Source organism: Callorhinus ursinus, unplaced genomic scaffold (assembly GCF_003265705.2).
Source record: "Callorhinus ursinus isolate GAN/ISIS: 27379988/994484 unplaced genomic scaffold, GSC_fseal_2.0 scaffold20, whole genome shotgun sequence".
NCBI classification, from domain to species: domain Eukaryota; kingdom Metazoa; phylum Chordata; class Mammalia; order Carnivora; family Otariidae; genus Callorhinus; species Callorhinus ursinus.
Genome location: NW_027397082.1, coordinates 27,145,233 through 27,161,626, shown reverse-complemented (window position 1 = coordinate 27,161,626; position 16,394 = coordinate 27,145,233). Strand labels below are relative to the sequence as shown.

General features: G+C 43.4%; 1 protein-coding gene across 2 annotated transcripts in view; it reads left to right on the top strand.

The window, feature by feature from the left end:
* The first annotated feature begins 9 nt into the window (after nt 1-9).
* PCGF5 (polycomb group ring finger 5) overlaps nt 10-16,394 on the top strand; it is a 113,906-nt gene continuing 97,521 nt past the window's right edge. Inside the window, exon 1 of one of the 2 annotated variants that reach the window (XM_025880612.2) lies at nt 10-148. The gene's annotated coding sequence lies outside the window, so the exon portion shown is untranslated. The remainder of the gene's footprint in view (nt 149-16,394) is intronic. The other variant, XM_073904454.1, reaches the window with a different exon arrangement.

Genomic DNA, 16,394 nt, shown 5'->3' with positions numbered 1-16,394 from the left:
CCCCCCCCCCCGCCCGCGTCGCTCGCACCCCCGCTGCCCCGCCCCGCCCCCGCCGGCGCGGGCTCCCTCACCTACCGCCCCACGCGCGCGCGCTCGCGCACCACGCGCCCCGCGCGGCCCGCCCGGATCGTGGCCTCCGGAGAGCAAGGTAAGGGCGATGCGCGGGGACCCGGGCGGCTTCCCCGCCCGGCGCGGCCCGGGGAAGTTTGTGGCGTCGCCGCTTTCCGCTGGGCCGAGGGGTGGAGGGGGGGGCGGCGGAGGGGGGAGGCCCCCGGCGCCGGGCGAGCCCGGCGGGCGGGAGGGGGCCGCCCGGCGCCCGGGGGTCACAAGTTGCCCAAGCTGACATTGGCGCGGGCTGGCGGGCTGCGCGGCGGGGCGGGCGTCGCGCGGAGAGGGGCTGGAGGCGCGGCGGGGCCGGGCGCGGTGCGGGCGAGGGGAGGGCCCCGAGGAACTTTCTCCTCCCCAGAGGGGCTCCTTCCAGCCCCGGCCGCGGCCCCGCCTCGGGAGCAGCCGGCTCCCGGGCTGGAGGGAGACCATGAAATGTGTTTGAAGAAGCTGACGCAGTTTGTGACGCTCGCGGCTTCCTGACGGGGACCGGCAGGAGCAGCGCCTTCTGCGAGGAGGGACGAGGCGGGGCGGCGCTCGGGCCCTTCCCCCGCCCCGGAGCCGCGCGCCCGGGTGCCTAGCTCGGGGGCCGCGGGCTTTGGGCGCGAGCATCCAGCCCGGGCCGGGAGACGGGCCCCGGCAGCGCGCGTCGCTTCCGTTTTGATTAGCTCGGGTTATTATATAAGATGTCACGGAGAGGGAAGGGGCGAGCGGGAGGCGCGTTGGCGAGGGCGCGTCGGCCTTCGTCGAGTGGCGGGGAGGGGCGGGAGGCAGGGCCGGGCGGGGACCCACCTGTGCGCCCTCCGCGCCCCCTGCGGGCGCCGCCGGTACGCGTGCCGGGGAACCGGGGACCCGGGGGCCGGGCGGGAGGCCCGGGGGGTGGGGGAGGGCGGGCGGACGTGTCCGCCGCTCCCCTCCCGGCCCCGGGAGCACTCGGGCAGCGGCCGATCCGTGCCGTTTCCTCTCCGCAGCCTGGCCTGGGTCTACATGGTTCTGGCTCCAGGCATTTGTACTTTGAAACATTTGTTTAATATTAAGGAAGCTGCGTGTGCGGCGGTCATAGTACGCCCGGAACGTGTGGCCGTGAGCTCCAGGGCGGTGAATGAATCATCGCCCGCGGACCGGGCGCCGATGATTCATGCGGGGTACACACGCGCGCGTACTCGCCGTGTGCCTCTGACCCAGGGACAGCCGCCCTTCTGCAGCGATGACGCCTGGAGGGGCGGGGGAGAGTTCATGCAAAAGAGCGGCCGCTTGTTTTCCCCCTTACACAATTTTGGGGAACTTGGGGTATCAGGTACCCCAGATTTCCCGAAGCTTGTTTCCCATTCTTGGAAGGGTTGCAGGATTCCACCTGGTTACATTAATGAGTCGGTGGAGGAGCGCTGATTCGCTGCGAGGCTGGGTCCTGTCTCATTCAGAATTTGGTTGGTGTCTAGTGAGGTATTGGGTTCTGAAGGAGTCCTTCTAGTAATTGCCTGTGCTTAAGTACCGCTAAAGTAATTAGCAAAAACTTTAAAAGTTGGTGGATCTTAAAAGAAAAACAAGTGGCTCCTAAGTAGGAGTCTTAAAGATTTAGGCGTTGGGTGTGTGTGTGTGTGTGTGTGTGTGTGTGTGTGTGTGTGTGTGTTTCAAGCCAAATCCAAAAAGGAACTTAGTTTGCCATTAATACAGAACTTTTAACCACTGCGACCATCCTTAAAGACTAACTTGACTCATTCCCACCTCACTCCACACTTGTAGGATTAAGAGAAAAGTTTTCTTGTCATTCAGGATTCAGGTCAAATGGCATCTACTCAGCAAAGGCCCTCTTGATTACCTTAAATAGCTTTTCATCCTTACCCCAGGAAGCACACCCACCCAATCCTATTTTATTTTCTCCATGGCACTTAATCACTATCTGAAATAATTTTTATTTTGTCTTTAAGTCCTGTCTCTTTGTACTAGAATGTAAGCTCCACTGTGGCAGGGATTTTGGCCTGTTTTGCTCTGCTGTAACTCTAGCACCTAGAACAGTACCAGGCATATATTAGGCACTCAGTGTTGACTCCTGAATGAATAAATTCTTTTCCCTGATTTCTTGGTAGGGCTATCTTTGACAGTTGGAAGTCAGTGCCTTTTGTGAGCAAGGCACTAAGATGGTATAGTTTTTTTCTTCCAGCTTTCTTTTGATTGATTCATTTCCTCTTCTGTGCTGTTTAACTGACAGCACAAGCTGGGTTTGAGCATCACATCCTAAGATGCTGAGTGTGAGGAAAGATAAGGCATATAGAGCCTCGTCAAAAGAAAGCGTATTACCATAGAAGACCGTGGGTGATTAAAAATATTACCTGTGCTAATTGAAAGAGAAGTCCAGGATATTGAAATGGAATCAACAAAGTCAAGTTTTCACTCATGTTTGAAATACTGATAGTTCTCTATTCCTCCCTCCCCACTGATTTCACCAACCTCAACTTTAGCTGAAGCTTGGGAAGGTCCCTAGTAAGTAGCCCTTAATATGAAGTATAAATATAACTAAGTGAATGCAAGAGGCCCTACCTCTGCTTTATTGTTGTTAATGTCAGTAACTCCACGGAAGAGTGGATAGAAGGAGTTACTTAAAATTATAATTTAAACATCTTAAAGGTATTGTAAAGAATTTAAGCTATAATCAGTCAATGATACAATGGAAGAAGATTTCAAACGTAGTGCTGAATGCTACCTCCCTAGAGGGTAAACTTTAATATACTTTTTATTATTATGAATAATAAACTTTGGAAAGATATTGGTCAGCTTTGCTCTTATAGCAATATTTTGAGAACTCAGTACTTCCGAAGTTAAAGAAGAGTGCTCTTTCCCTGCCCGTAGCTGTGATCGCTTTCAAAAGCGTAATCTGATTTCAAGAGTAAGCTCAGCAATAGTGGAAATTTTAAAGCTAACAGGGACCTTGAAACTACTTAGCACAATTCGTTCCTTTGTACCAGTCCCTTTGCTGAGGAAACTGAGACGCGGTGAGATGGCTCGCCAAGGCTGCAGACAGAGCAGGGGTTAGGACTGAGAGTCTTGACATCTTGTTGCAAGTCCCTAAATTAGCCGGAGCTCCCATAAGTGGGGGAGGCATGGTTCCTACCATTAGCCCATTGACTGCCTCCTGCTTGTGAACTCTCAGAGTAAAACTATGTCTTATTCAACTTTGTGCCCTCCCATGTGCCTTGGACATCTAGGAGCTCAACAAATTCTTGCTAAATGTGGTTGGGCAAATGTGTTTTAAGTTGAGGAATATACTTAAGAATTGAAAAAACAGGAAAACATATCTATTTTCCAGATTGAAGAAGTTTTCTGACAAGAGTCAGAATGTTGGCAGTAATTAACCTTAGAACATTCATAGTAATGAAGCTACTATTTAGTTTTCATGCCTCCAGTTTCAAACAAAATGGCTCACAACTTACAAGTATGTGTGCTTGCTTAGTTGGCATAATTATTCACTGGAGAAATAGTAGGAGACAGGAGTCAAGACAGCTGGTAGGTCTTGCCTCTGCCACAGCGTCCAGTTAGAAAAGCCTAGACTTGACAGCCAAATAGAATTGGGGCTGAGCTCAGCTCTGCCCCTAACCATCAGGGCTCTCTGTAGCAAGTTACTTAGCTTTTTTCAAGCATTCTCTCATCTCTAAGGTGGAGGTAGTAGCATCTCCCTTTAAGGATTGTCGTGGGGCTGGGATAACATTTATCAAGTGTCTGGTGTACACTAGGCCCATAATAAATGGAAATGGCTACAATTATGACTTCTGATTTATGTGACCCTGAGAACAGCTTCATCTCTCAAAGCTTTGGTTTTCTCACCTGGAGCATTGGTGGTTGGGATAGAACAAGGGAGTTGGGGAGAGAGGGGGCATTGGGGAAGAATTAAATGATCTCTAAGATCTGGTCTATCTCTATAATTCTCTGTAGTTTAAGGAATCAATAAAGAATGCACAATTCTCCTGCAATGTTAGTCTAAGTAAAATGATTCACATATCCTTGATCTAACATTCATATATCCTTGAACTAACAGCAGAAATGGTTCATTTCTGGACCTTCCTAATGATTTGACATAATTAACTTTGATGATATTAAGTACATCTTCATTCTTTTATATGGTGTATGATGGATACCAGTTAACTTGACTATCTCAGCCTCTCATTCAGCTTACTATATATAAAGCAGTATAAGGAGTCTACAGGTTATTCAGACATTGGCACCCTTTCTTTAAGAGGCTTGAGAGTCATGTAAGGAGCGTAAGGCAGGTAACCAAAGGCTGTATTACATGGAAGAACTGTGAAAAAGGCACAAAGAAATTGCTTTGTGATTTCAGAGAAGGAAAAGCTTAATTAAGACTCAATTAAGGCATCTTGAGCAAGGCCTTAAACAATTAGTAGGACTTCAGCTGGCAGAGATGTGGGAACTAGTCTATACTAAGACTTGAATGAAAGTCTTTTGAGCATATATATATATATGAGCATATCCAGGAATGGAAAGGAATGTGGTTAAGCTGGAGGGCAGGATAGTGGGGCAGAAGGCTACATGGCAGGGTTAGGACTGTACTGTGATGATCTTGAATGCTGGGCTAAGGAGCCTATTTATTAGGCAGTAGATCACCGTCAAAGGTATTTTAAGGTGTGTGTATGCAGGGGTGGGGGTGATGTGATTAGAGCTATGCTTTAAGAAGAGTCAGAAGAGCCATGGGTAGTCCCAGTTAGGAAGCTATTAAGAATACACTCCAGAAGAGAAGCAACAGAGAATACAAATTAGAGTGGGAGCAGGTGGGTTGGGCGAGACGCCACAGAAGTAAACGGGACAGAAATTGTTGACTAATTAGATGAGGGAGTTGAGGGAGAAGTCAAAGATGGAAGCCGAGTGACTTTGGACAGCAATGGCAGGAATTGAAATAGTCGAGAAGAACCACTAGTAAAGGCACTTGCTAGTAGTGTGCAGTCAGTGTTTGTCTCATTAATGGAAGTGATGATAAGTTTGGATTTGGATATGTTCACATTTGTGTGCCTGTGGACCATCCAGATGTATGGGAGCCATTGCAAATAGAGGAAATTTGGGGCATCCTTACGAAGGGATTAAGTGGTGAGAAAGGTTCACAGTGTGGGTGAAAAGAATAAGAGACTGGGGCAGAGCCTTGGAAAAACCAATATTTGTGGGCTTGGAGGGAGACAGAAAGAGGCCGTCAGGATGCTGAGAAGAAAGAGGCAGGAGAAGAAGGAAAAGGTGAGAAAGGACGATTGATGGAGGCTGATAGGGTGGAGGGGCAGACATCAGAGACTGGGGAGAGATCAGTAGACTTGTTAGGGAGACCATTGTCAGCAGCCTTTGGGGATGGGGTCAGTTGGGCAGTGGAGACAAGTCAGAGACAAGTCAGCCGGGTGCCTGAGGGGTGCCTGATGGGAAGAAAATGGAGTGAGTGTAAACCGTGATCACACTGTGAAAATCTGAGAGGCTAGTGGCTAGGAACAAGAGCATAAGAAAGGCCTGAGAGTACTGTGGCCATCCTTGGAGAGGAAGGGCCTGAAGATCAGGAGAGGGGTGGGAAGGCAGCTCCTGCATCAGGCCCTCCACAAGTAGGAGGGGTGGCAACAAGAGAGTGGCCATATGTCCGGGGGGCCTAGGCCAGCCTTGGTTCACACCTGTTACCCCAGTTTACTTATGGGCTAATGTTTGGACAAATATCACAAATATCTGGAAAAATAATGCCTACTTTGATTCTAAAAGAGGACGCTTTTTGAATAATACATTATTCGATCATCCAGGTCATGGCACAGGTAGTTATTCATGGAAAAACAGATGTGACATGGAGGCAAAAAGGCACAGATTTAGAAGGAGAAGTTGGGAGCTGGGAGGGAGGGTGGCTGCATGTGAAACGGATCCATTCCCTTCTGTTGGGAAGCAAGAGCAATAACGGAGGAGGCCAGATGATTGGCTGAAAGCAAGTTGGGGGTGAGGGGTAAAGTTGGGGAAGGGGAAGAGTTTGGAGTAGCTTCGCCGCGTCTGAGCACTGCAGGGATCCAGAGATGGCCAGGCCTGGCAAGCAGTAGAAGGCATCCCCCCTGTCTTCCTGACTCTCTCCAGCAATGCACAGAGAGTTGGACACGGAGGTGGTGTGAGGATCACTGGCACTGCCGGTTCCCTGTGGGCCCTTGGCGGAGCAGGGAGGCAAGTGGGACGGCACTGCCGGCCTGGGAGAGTGGGCAACAGAGAGCAGAGTGCAATGTGTAGCAGCTGTTTCAGCAGGGACAGCGGGAAGGGAGAAATAGGAGAGGGTGTGCAGGGGCTGGTGGCAAAGGGCGTGGGGAAGTTTTAGAGTAGCTTATCATTATGGAGAGGTCAGTTATGAGTGATGATGTAAACTCAGAATGTCACTGAGCTTGAGAATGGTGAAGTGTCACAGCCATGAGGCAGAAAGGCAGTGATCTTCAGGAATGATGAGGCTAAGCTATATGTTATTATGTATTTCATATTATATATATATATTTGACTGATGTGTATATCAAAGTCTTTTTTTAAATTATGGAATACATTTATTAAAGCCTTTCTGCACTTTAGAGTTGGAAAGTACCTTAAAAAAATAGGGAAGTTATTCCTTCATTTAAAAGATGGGGAAGCTAAAGTCTTTTAAAGACTTTCTAGAAAGATTGTGACTTGCCCCGTATCACAGACGTGTGTGACAGAGCTGGCTCTGGAAGGGGCCAGAATCTCTGAATCTCAGTTTAATATTTTCCTCTAGAGCAGAAGAAATAATTAAAGTATCCACAGAACAAAATCTTAGAAAGCTTCCACTTGGCTTCCCTACTTAGTGCTGTTAGAACACCGGTGTTTGTGGGCACAGAAACCCATTGAGTAGAGAGCTGTGGGATCAGGTCCATGTCCTCTGTCTTCCAAACCAAAGGCAGGTGATGGCATCTTTAAGGAGGACCCATGAAAAACAGCAGCTCTTCCCCATGAATTAAAAAACAGGTACGCGTCAATAAATAGACAAATCATTATCTTCATTATTGATGAAGCCTAGATTGGAGGACATAGCTTGGTGTGAAGTTCACAATGTCCTTGTGCACCCCCACCCTCGTGGAGACTTTGGAACAACATGCAGGATGGAAGGTTTGAGGCCGAAGAGCAGAAATACCCAGGTCTCTGCCTTTCACTGCCCAGCTAGAGAAAAAGAGAAAGACGCCAAATCTCTTATGCTTAATGTCTTTCACAGAAAAACTCCATCCATTGGAGAACTGAGAAACAGTTGTCATCCACTAACCAAATAAATTGTTCCACCCCTATAGGGAAGAATATGGTGTAGGGCAAGAAGACAGGAGTGGACAGGGAATATCCCTCCTTTGGAAACCTTGTGAGTGGGAGAGAGGTGTTGTTCCCTTTGAACATAAGGTTAGTGACCACTCATAGTTGCCTTCTTTGCATTTGAGTTAAAGTAACTTCTGAGGCAGCAGGTAACATTTTTATACTAACTAGAGGTAAGTGAAATGACTAGGAGCGGTACTTCATTAATCAGTTTCACAGCCATACCCAGTGGATGTCTGCTTCCTCCCTGGGGATCTCAGGAAATTCACAGACATCAAAGCAGAGACCATCAGCTTTAATATCCTGTTTTTGAATTCAAAACTTTGGAAAAGTGGAAAGTTCTTTCTCCTCATAAAATGTTTAAGGAGCCCTTAATTGGACATACAGCACTTGGGATTAGTGCGGATTCCATCCCTATTAGTAACCTTACTAATTAACTATTAAATTCCTCAGTTTCCTCATCTGAAGATGACTGTCGAAATTCAGTGAGACTCTGGTTTAGGCACTTAAGGTAAAATCATGATGACTTTTTTCCCTTTATCCATGTCAATGTGTATAATAACTTTAGACAAGATTATAGCATTGTGTTTCATGACAAATGAAATTTCCAACTTTTTATCCACTTTTTTAACTGTTAAAAAAGTAATTTTTATTATAAAGTATAACACACATATAACTTCTGAAATGCAAAATGTATAGTTCAATGAAATATTAAAAAGGGAACATCCATGCAACTACCAACCAGCTTGAGAAGTAGAACAATGTAATTTTTTCTCCCCATAGGAATCTTTTTCATTAGATGCTTGATTTTCTTTTCAGAGAAGTCATGAGTAGTAAAGGAGGCAATTACAAGTATTGACAGGTCCAAAATATGTGTTCCTTTTGAGTGGAATTAGATAAAAAAATGTAGTATGAGTATTTTACTCTGTAGTTATTTTTTATTTCTGTAACTATGAATTTAGTGTTTAGAACAAGTCCCAGGTTTTCAGCCTTAAAGATCAAAATCTTCAGGTTAAGAGTCTTCAGATTTGTGTCCTTTGGATGGGAACGAAAAAATTATGATCATTTGGATGTGAGAAAAGTTTTCATGCTTAATTATTTTTTAAACTTTCTGATCATCCCTCCTTTGCCTGTCTTTAGAAACAAAACAGCTAAGATTCCAGTATTGATGATGACTGTGTTCAGTAATCAAAGGTCTTCTTGGAAAACACCTGACCATTATTGAGGCAAATACCTTTCAGTTCAGGCCACTACCTTAGGCTAGATTTGAAGTGGCAAGAAGGAGTCAATGATAATAGCTTTATTGCATGAAACACCTGCATTTTCTTTGTTTAATCATAATCTAGTATTCTGAATTCTACTGTCTTTTAAGGCTAATTAAAGAGTCAATAAATAAAAAGTCTTTTGTGGTATCCAGAAAAGGGTTCTCTTGGATAAGGTTTTTTTTTTATCATTAAAAAAAGGAAATGATGATAAACATTAAAATAATTGGAAAAGTATCCTAGCTGATCTGGTGTATCTGTGAAAACAGAAAAGCTATGAGTGTGTTAAAAAATGATAAAGAAAGACTCATCTTTTGGGGCAGTTTCTGTGGGTGTAAGATTTGGTTGTGGGGACCTCAGGTTAGAATTTGGTGGGCTGAACATGTGTTTACTGTTGGTGGCTGCCGAAACCCCCCTGTAATGATGGTGTAGATGTGAGAAGAGGCAACAGCAGATGGGAGACACCAACACATTTTCGGGGGACAAAAAGCAAACACACCTGTGGCAGTGGACTTTGTATAGTGGGGAAAGTTGGTACTTGAGTGCCGTGAAAGAAAGTTGGGAGTAGATCCTGGGAAGAAACAGCCAGTTTATCTCCCAGAATCCCAGAAATGCTCTGGATGAGAGGCTCTGGAGCGGGGCTGAAAATAAGGGAGTGATTTTAAGTCTGTGAAAGGGACCAGCCCTCAGTTCACTTTTCCCATCCCATACAGAAAGATGAAGCCCTTGCTGGACACTGGACATTTTTCTCTGGAGAAGTTGAAGTAAATTAGTGGTTCTGGATATAGAGCTACCAGGCCAAAAAAAAAAAAGAGGGTAAAGGTGAAAGGCTCAGTGAAAACAGAGGAATTTAATGAAACTCTGCATACTAAACAGTGAGACCCTGTGCTCTTTTTCCTCCGCCCAGTTCTAGGAGAGCCAGGTAATTACCAACCCAGGCAGGTATTGAAGGACTCTTCTCTGCCTATGAAGAGCAGCCCTAGAGAAAACACCTCCAGATACTGACATTGAGGGCCCACACTGAAAAAACTGACCTACTACCCATTCTTCCTAAAGTGAACCCATCAGGCAACAACCCTCTTCCCTCAACTCCATGAGTATACAGCTTGCAGTCAGCTTTTTAACACCTTACTCTTGAATACAAATAGACCATGCACACTCTTTCTAGTATGATGGAATATAAGACTAATATGATGGAATGCCTGCTGGACTGATCCTCTAATTGTGTTTCTTCTATCTTTTGGCTTTTATTTCTGCTTTCTCTTCTGCTTCTTGCAATGATTTTTTTTTTTTTGGCCATCTTATTTTTAAATTTCGAATATCTATTTCTTATTTGTATAGGCTCATTTTTATTTTATGAATTATAGGTGGGTTTAGGAATATGAAATTTAATATCAAAAGAGATAGCTAGAAGTTTTAAAAGTAGTTTGCCTTTAGGAAGTGGGTTTGGGGGTGACAATGAGGTAAGACAGGCTGCTTCTATATTTTCATTTTAAGCATGGTAGTATTATATGAATTTTAAAGTAATCTGTATGAGTTAGGTTGACAAATAAAATTTGTAAGAAGAAAAAGTAAGGCAGTGCTAGTAAGTAGATTAGGGAATGATTTACATGTATCCAGAACTTTAAAAATATATATTAAAAGTTAAGAAGTGATTTTTTGATGTTAGAATCATTCCTCACAACTGGGATTCCAGCCCTCTATCTCAGAATCCCTTGAGGGAGGTTTTTGAATATTCAAATGCCTGCCTCTATCCCAAGATTCTTACTTATTTGCTTTGGGTGGGCCCCTGGGAATCAGTAATTTTTAAAAGAACCCCAATGGGGCACCTGGGTGACTCAGTCATTAAGCGTCTGCCTTCAGCTCAGGTCATAGTACCAGGGTCCTGGGATCAAATCCCTCATCCGGCTCCCTGCTCCATGGGAAGCCTGCTTCTCCCTCTCCCACTCCCCCTGCTTGTGTTCCCTCTCTCGCTGTCTCTCTCTCTGTCAAATAAATAAATAAAATCTTAAAAAAAAAAAAAAAGAGAACGCCATCAACTTCTGATGTATGGCTCAGGCTAACTCCTAACACCTTTGCTGCTTCTTAAATGTTTCTTGTGTTCTTCCTGTTTTCTCTCTCTTCCTCTCTGTGTCTGTCTCTCTGTCTGTTTTTCTGTCTCTGTGCTTCTGCTGCAAATCAGATCTTTCCTCTCTGTCAGTTTGGAACTGATACAGTCTATTTTAGGTCAGAAGAGTAGGAGGAAAGAAAGGGAGACATGGAAGAGGTCATTTGAATGACCATGAATAATGAGAGCGGCTACACAGGGAGCCAATATTTGTTTCCTTTTGTTTTGTAGAAACTACTTAAATTGATGACCTTATCTTGAATTTCCTTGCAGTAATTTTGGAGCTCAACTTCAAGTAAACTTGAACTTAATAACATTTTGTTATTTCTTTACCTTCAGTGTTGCCTTCAGGGCTAAATCAGTTGCACCCTGAGGTTACCCTCAAGTTCTTTTACCTTCCTTGGGTTTTACTCCTGTCTCTCTCAGCTGTGGTCTACCAGATGTTCACCAATATCGGTGTTTCCATTTTGCACCTGGGATCACCAGCAATTTTCATGGGTTTCTAGTTTTCTGTGAGGGAATTCTTAAAAGGGTGGTTAGCAAGCGAGAGATGAAGGAATGTAAAAATTATATAATTTCCCAAGGGTGGAGATCTTGTTGCATTGGGTCTTTGACTACAGAGAATTTGTATATCTAAAAGAAGAAGTGTTTGTTGTATGGAGGAGAGAAACATTTTAGACTCGGGGGATAAACTTCTTTAAAAAAAAAAATCTGATAAAAAAAGGACAAAAAATCTGACAAACTTTAGGTTTATAAAAATATCAGTAATTACAGAGAGTTAAGGTTTCCTTTGAACCTTTTCCCAGTCCCATTCCCTGCCTCCCTAGATCCAGCCACTTGTGAATGGGGTGTGTCAGTGACTTACCTGTTGTCATTTCACATCAAGACAATGCTCTGCTCCATACAGTGGTAGGACTTACCTCTCACATTCTGTCCAGTGTAGGGAGCTGTCTCGGCTGGTGTCCGAGGGATTTCTGTACATTTAGTACATTTATACAGCTAGGCTGAAGTATGATCTTTAAGATGAGGATTGGCTCATCTCATCAGTAAGTCCTATTTAGAGCTTGCCTACGTGATGCCAGACTCTTCTAGGCCAGGGCTTCTCACAATGTAATGTGCCCACAAATCATTGTGGATGGCATTACACTGCAGATTCCAATTCAGTCACTCTCAAGTGGGACCTGAGATTCTGCATTTCTTATAAGCTCCCAGGGGATGCCGCTGGTCTGCAGACCACACTTAGAGAAGCAAGGATCTGGCTAGTGGTTCTCAGCCTTCATTGCTCATTAGAATCATCTGGGTGCTTCTTGGACCTATCCTTAGTGATTCTAATTTAACTGGTCTAGGGTGGGGCCCTGACATGATACATACATGTGTGCGTGTGCGTGCGTGCGTGTGTGTGTGTTTTAACCCCCCAAGTGACACTAGTGTGCAAATAGGGTTGAAAACCACTGTTAGAAGTTCTGCCCACTTTTGCTGTGACTCATAGGTAAAGATCTTCATGGGTGGACTTTGTAGCAATCTGGGAAACACCTTATATAGCCTTTCTGATGTAGATACATTTGCTTTATGGATATGGTCCATGGAGAAAAGATTCCTCTTGGATGGCTATGTTCCTAAAGATGAGGTGGACGTGGCTATCAGTGGGGAACCTGTCTAGGAAGTAAAAAAGTGGCCTTTTCATTAAAATTCACCTGATACCAGAATGAGATTTGAAGTGATGAACAAATACAAAGTCGATGTCTCTTCATTCAGGGGATCCTTCTATTTTCTACATCCTTTCGGTAAGAGATTATGGGAAAAGTGTATTATAAACTTTGATGCTTTATGTTTTCTCCAGAGAAGTCTATAAACTTGCTTCTTACTATTTCTGTGTATATGTTTGTCTATAAATATATGTACTTGCAAAGTTTCTGCATAACCAGAATTCTAGTATGTATTTATATTTTTCCTTTTTGCCAGTTATTTAGAAAAATTTAGAGTATTTTCTATGCGTTTACTTTTGGGTCTTAACTTGTCCTAAAAAATTCAGTGACAGCATTCTGATGAAGGAACTGTTATTCTCAGGAGCTTCCAGTGCTGATGGCAGACAGATGATTCAATTTGTTCAAAAATCATAGGCCTTAGCCCAGTTCAAATGTTAATTGTTTTATTATTACTACAAGGATGATCCTAGAAGCAAATAATGCAATTTTATGTATATTAAAATTATGTGATTACAATTTCTTGGAAACAATGAACTTTAAAATCAGTGGATTGAAGTTAAATATAATTGTGCTGCTAAGACATTAGAATTCTCTCCTCCACCTCCCCACCATTCAATCATGAAATTGGCCTTTGATTTTATTTCCTTAACATTGTCTTATGTACTTCATGACTACTGACTTCAGTCAGATTCTCATTACTTCTCATTCACCTTAATTTTCTCCCTGGACCTCGCTCCCTCCAGTCTTGCCCCTTCCAGTTCTTCTGCTAGAGTCTTCTCTTGTGGAGGTAAATCTATGGTTCTCCCTTGTCTGAGGAGAAAATCCAAGTCTCCATAGTGCCATGGAGAGCCCCAGCCTGGCCCTCCCCTTCCTCTGCCCTCATTGCCTGCCTGTCACCTCTCTAGATGGCAGTGTATTCAACCCTGAGCGGAGCTTGAGGATGGGGGAGTAGATACTGAAGACGTGAATGCGTGGTTTAGGAGAAGGGGACAGGAGGTGGCACGAGGGCCATTGGGTGTGACTGCTGGCAGGGCAGGACGGAGGTAGAGTGAGACCAGTTAGCATTTGGCTGCAGGCATTCTGCCAGGTGCCTGACTGAGCCATTCCACTTCTTGTCTTGACCTTTGTACGCGCTGGGTCCTCCATCGAAAACACTTCTTTTATCTTCTTTGCCCAGAAAAATCTTTCTCCTCCTTTGAGAAACCCCAACTGATAATTTTCTCCTTTTTCCAGATATTCTCCCTTCATTCCCATGATATCTGATTGTCTCCCTCCATTCTGCCCCCATTGTTCCATTAACCAGCCACTGTTCCTGCACTCACCACACCACCTGTTCATACCTGGGTCTACTAGATTGTGAACTCAGCAAGAGCAAGAACTGGGTCTTTTGATATTCCACTTCACAATACAGAGCCTGGCATGTAGTAGACGAATATAATAAATGCTGGATACATTAACACAAGCTTTCTCTGTGAAGTGTTGAGAACCTGCTCCTACTGGATTGGGGGTCATTTTAAAAATGGAATTCTACTTAGCAGTATATGACATGAATAATTTTATTGCCTTAATTTTTATTTGATCTACACCTACCAAATATCTGTCCAAATGTTCATATATATGTACATGTGTGTATACATACATATCTGCATAAAAATGGAGGGAAGTTAGAGACCAAAGACTATGAATAAATATTAAATAAGATTTCATAGAGGCCTGCACAATACACATGGCTAATCTGTTCTCTTTCAGATGGGCCCCCTTGGCTAGTAGGGAACAGGTTAAAACCCTAAGAAACATGTGAGTCAGTATTGAACACATTAGTATTTTCAAGTTATGATGAAGTTACGAGTATAGAAGTGTAGTTTTGAAAAGGTTTTTTCAAATCATGTAGAAACATGGAGATTTTAACTGCCAAAACAATTTTATATAGTTTGTAAATGAATAAAACCACAGAGAAATTAAGGGGTACCTTCTTCCTGAGGTAATGGCTTCACATTTTCCTTATGAGTGCGTGTGGGGGGGTGGGAGTTGAGTTCTGTTGCGATGTGGCATTAAAGGGCTGTGTTGTCAGATGACCTTCCTCACCTCTCTAAGCTTCGGCTTCTCCACGGATAAAATATGAGATTTGGTCTAAATTATTACCAAGGTCATTTTGAATCGTCTGTGATTCTGTAAAGTTATGAAACATGGCCTGTAACCATGGTGAGGAAAGTTGATTGGTGATTCCAAAAATAGACTTATTTTCTCCTTCTGCATAACATTGATGCTCTCCCATTGAAAAGTCACTCTGCACATTGCCATAATAAACCGGTTTCTTGACTTTTTTTCTTAATGTCGAGTGTTCAAAAGTGAATGAGAGATTGTCTAAAGAAATACTAAAGAAGCTCTTGTCTCTTGTTTTAAATATAGATCTGAATTATTGTGCTTTTTTGCATTCCTGTTGTAGGTATTCAGAAAGCAGAAGGTAGTGATTTGGTAAATTAGAAACTATTTCGCATCAGTTCCTGCTGTCTTTTGTGTTTGTGTGAGAACCCCATTCAAAATATGTCTTATTTATTCTTCCCTTAAAATATACTTTCCTTCGTTTTTACTTGTTCTGCTGGCAACAAGTCCATATCTGTAAATACTTAACAGGTTTTCTCAAGATCCTTAGATAACAGTTATTTTTCTCTATTTACATATAGATAATCTCATCAGACATCGTTACATTTTCTCCCTGAAGCCCTTTGATTTCTTGATGTGTTGCCTGATAAGCCTGTCCTCAGTGCAGGGATGTCTAAAGGGGCCCTCCTGGAATCACTCTGAGGTTGCAAGGTCTATGGCCATGCCATGCCCCTCGGGGACTGTCCCCAGGCTGCATCACTCCACCTGAACTGAGATATCTTGACCTAATTGGGCCAAATACAATGCTGATAGGCAGAATCTCCTGGTCTGGGCTGGATCCGGCCCTTTGAAGCAGAGAATCAGCTCATTGAATGAACATTTTAAATGCCTAGAGAGATAATAGGAATTGAATTTTCACTCTATTCTGTAATAATATATATCCAAAGTATTATATCACTGACCAGCTGTGTGAGATCAGATAAGTCACTTACCCTCTCTGAGCCTCAGTTTCCTCCTCTGTAAAGTCTGGGTTTGATTTCTAAAATGCCTTTGGCTACAAAATTCTTTTATTTTTTTTTTCATTATACCTTTGTCATCTCTCTAGCCCTAGACTGACTGATGGCCATCTGTAGTCTTAAACCCCAACAAGTCTTAGTCCTTTGCATGGTGCTTCCTCAAACCAGTAATGTTCATTTTTCTACTCACAGGCATTTGTAGAGATTTTCAGAAGGCATCTATGATGATTTTAGTCCATTTATTTTTTTGTACAGTTTGAGACCAGATGACCTCAACAACTCAATTGTTTTGCCTGTGTACCTGGATAATGGCATAAAAATAAAGCATGCTTCTTTTTGTAGAAATAACCAACATTTTTTTTCCAGCAAGCATTGCTATGAGAACTGAGCTGGTTAGTGAGAACCAAGCTGGTTAGTGAGAACCAAGCTGGTTAGCTATTGTTGACTTCGGCTATGAGGCAACATTAAGAGAGCAGTTATTTGATATTTACCCATATTCCTCATCATCAATCAAGAATCTTTGTTCTAATTAGTGTATTAAAACCACTGAAACTAAAAACAGTCTGTGGAAGTGGCATTTGAGAATGTTTTAGGGTAAGATAAGTTTATTTATTTATTAAAAAAATAGTCACTGAGTGCCTACCAGGTAGTCTTTGGATTATCAGTGAACCAAACAAAGATCCTTGACCTAATGGAGTTTATTTTCTAGCAAAGGAAGACAGACAATAATCAAAAAGCATAATAAATATTTGTTATATATTATATATATTTTTATAAAGTTATAAGC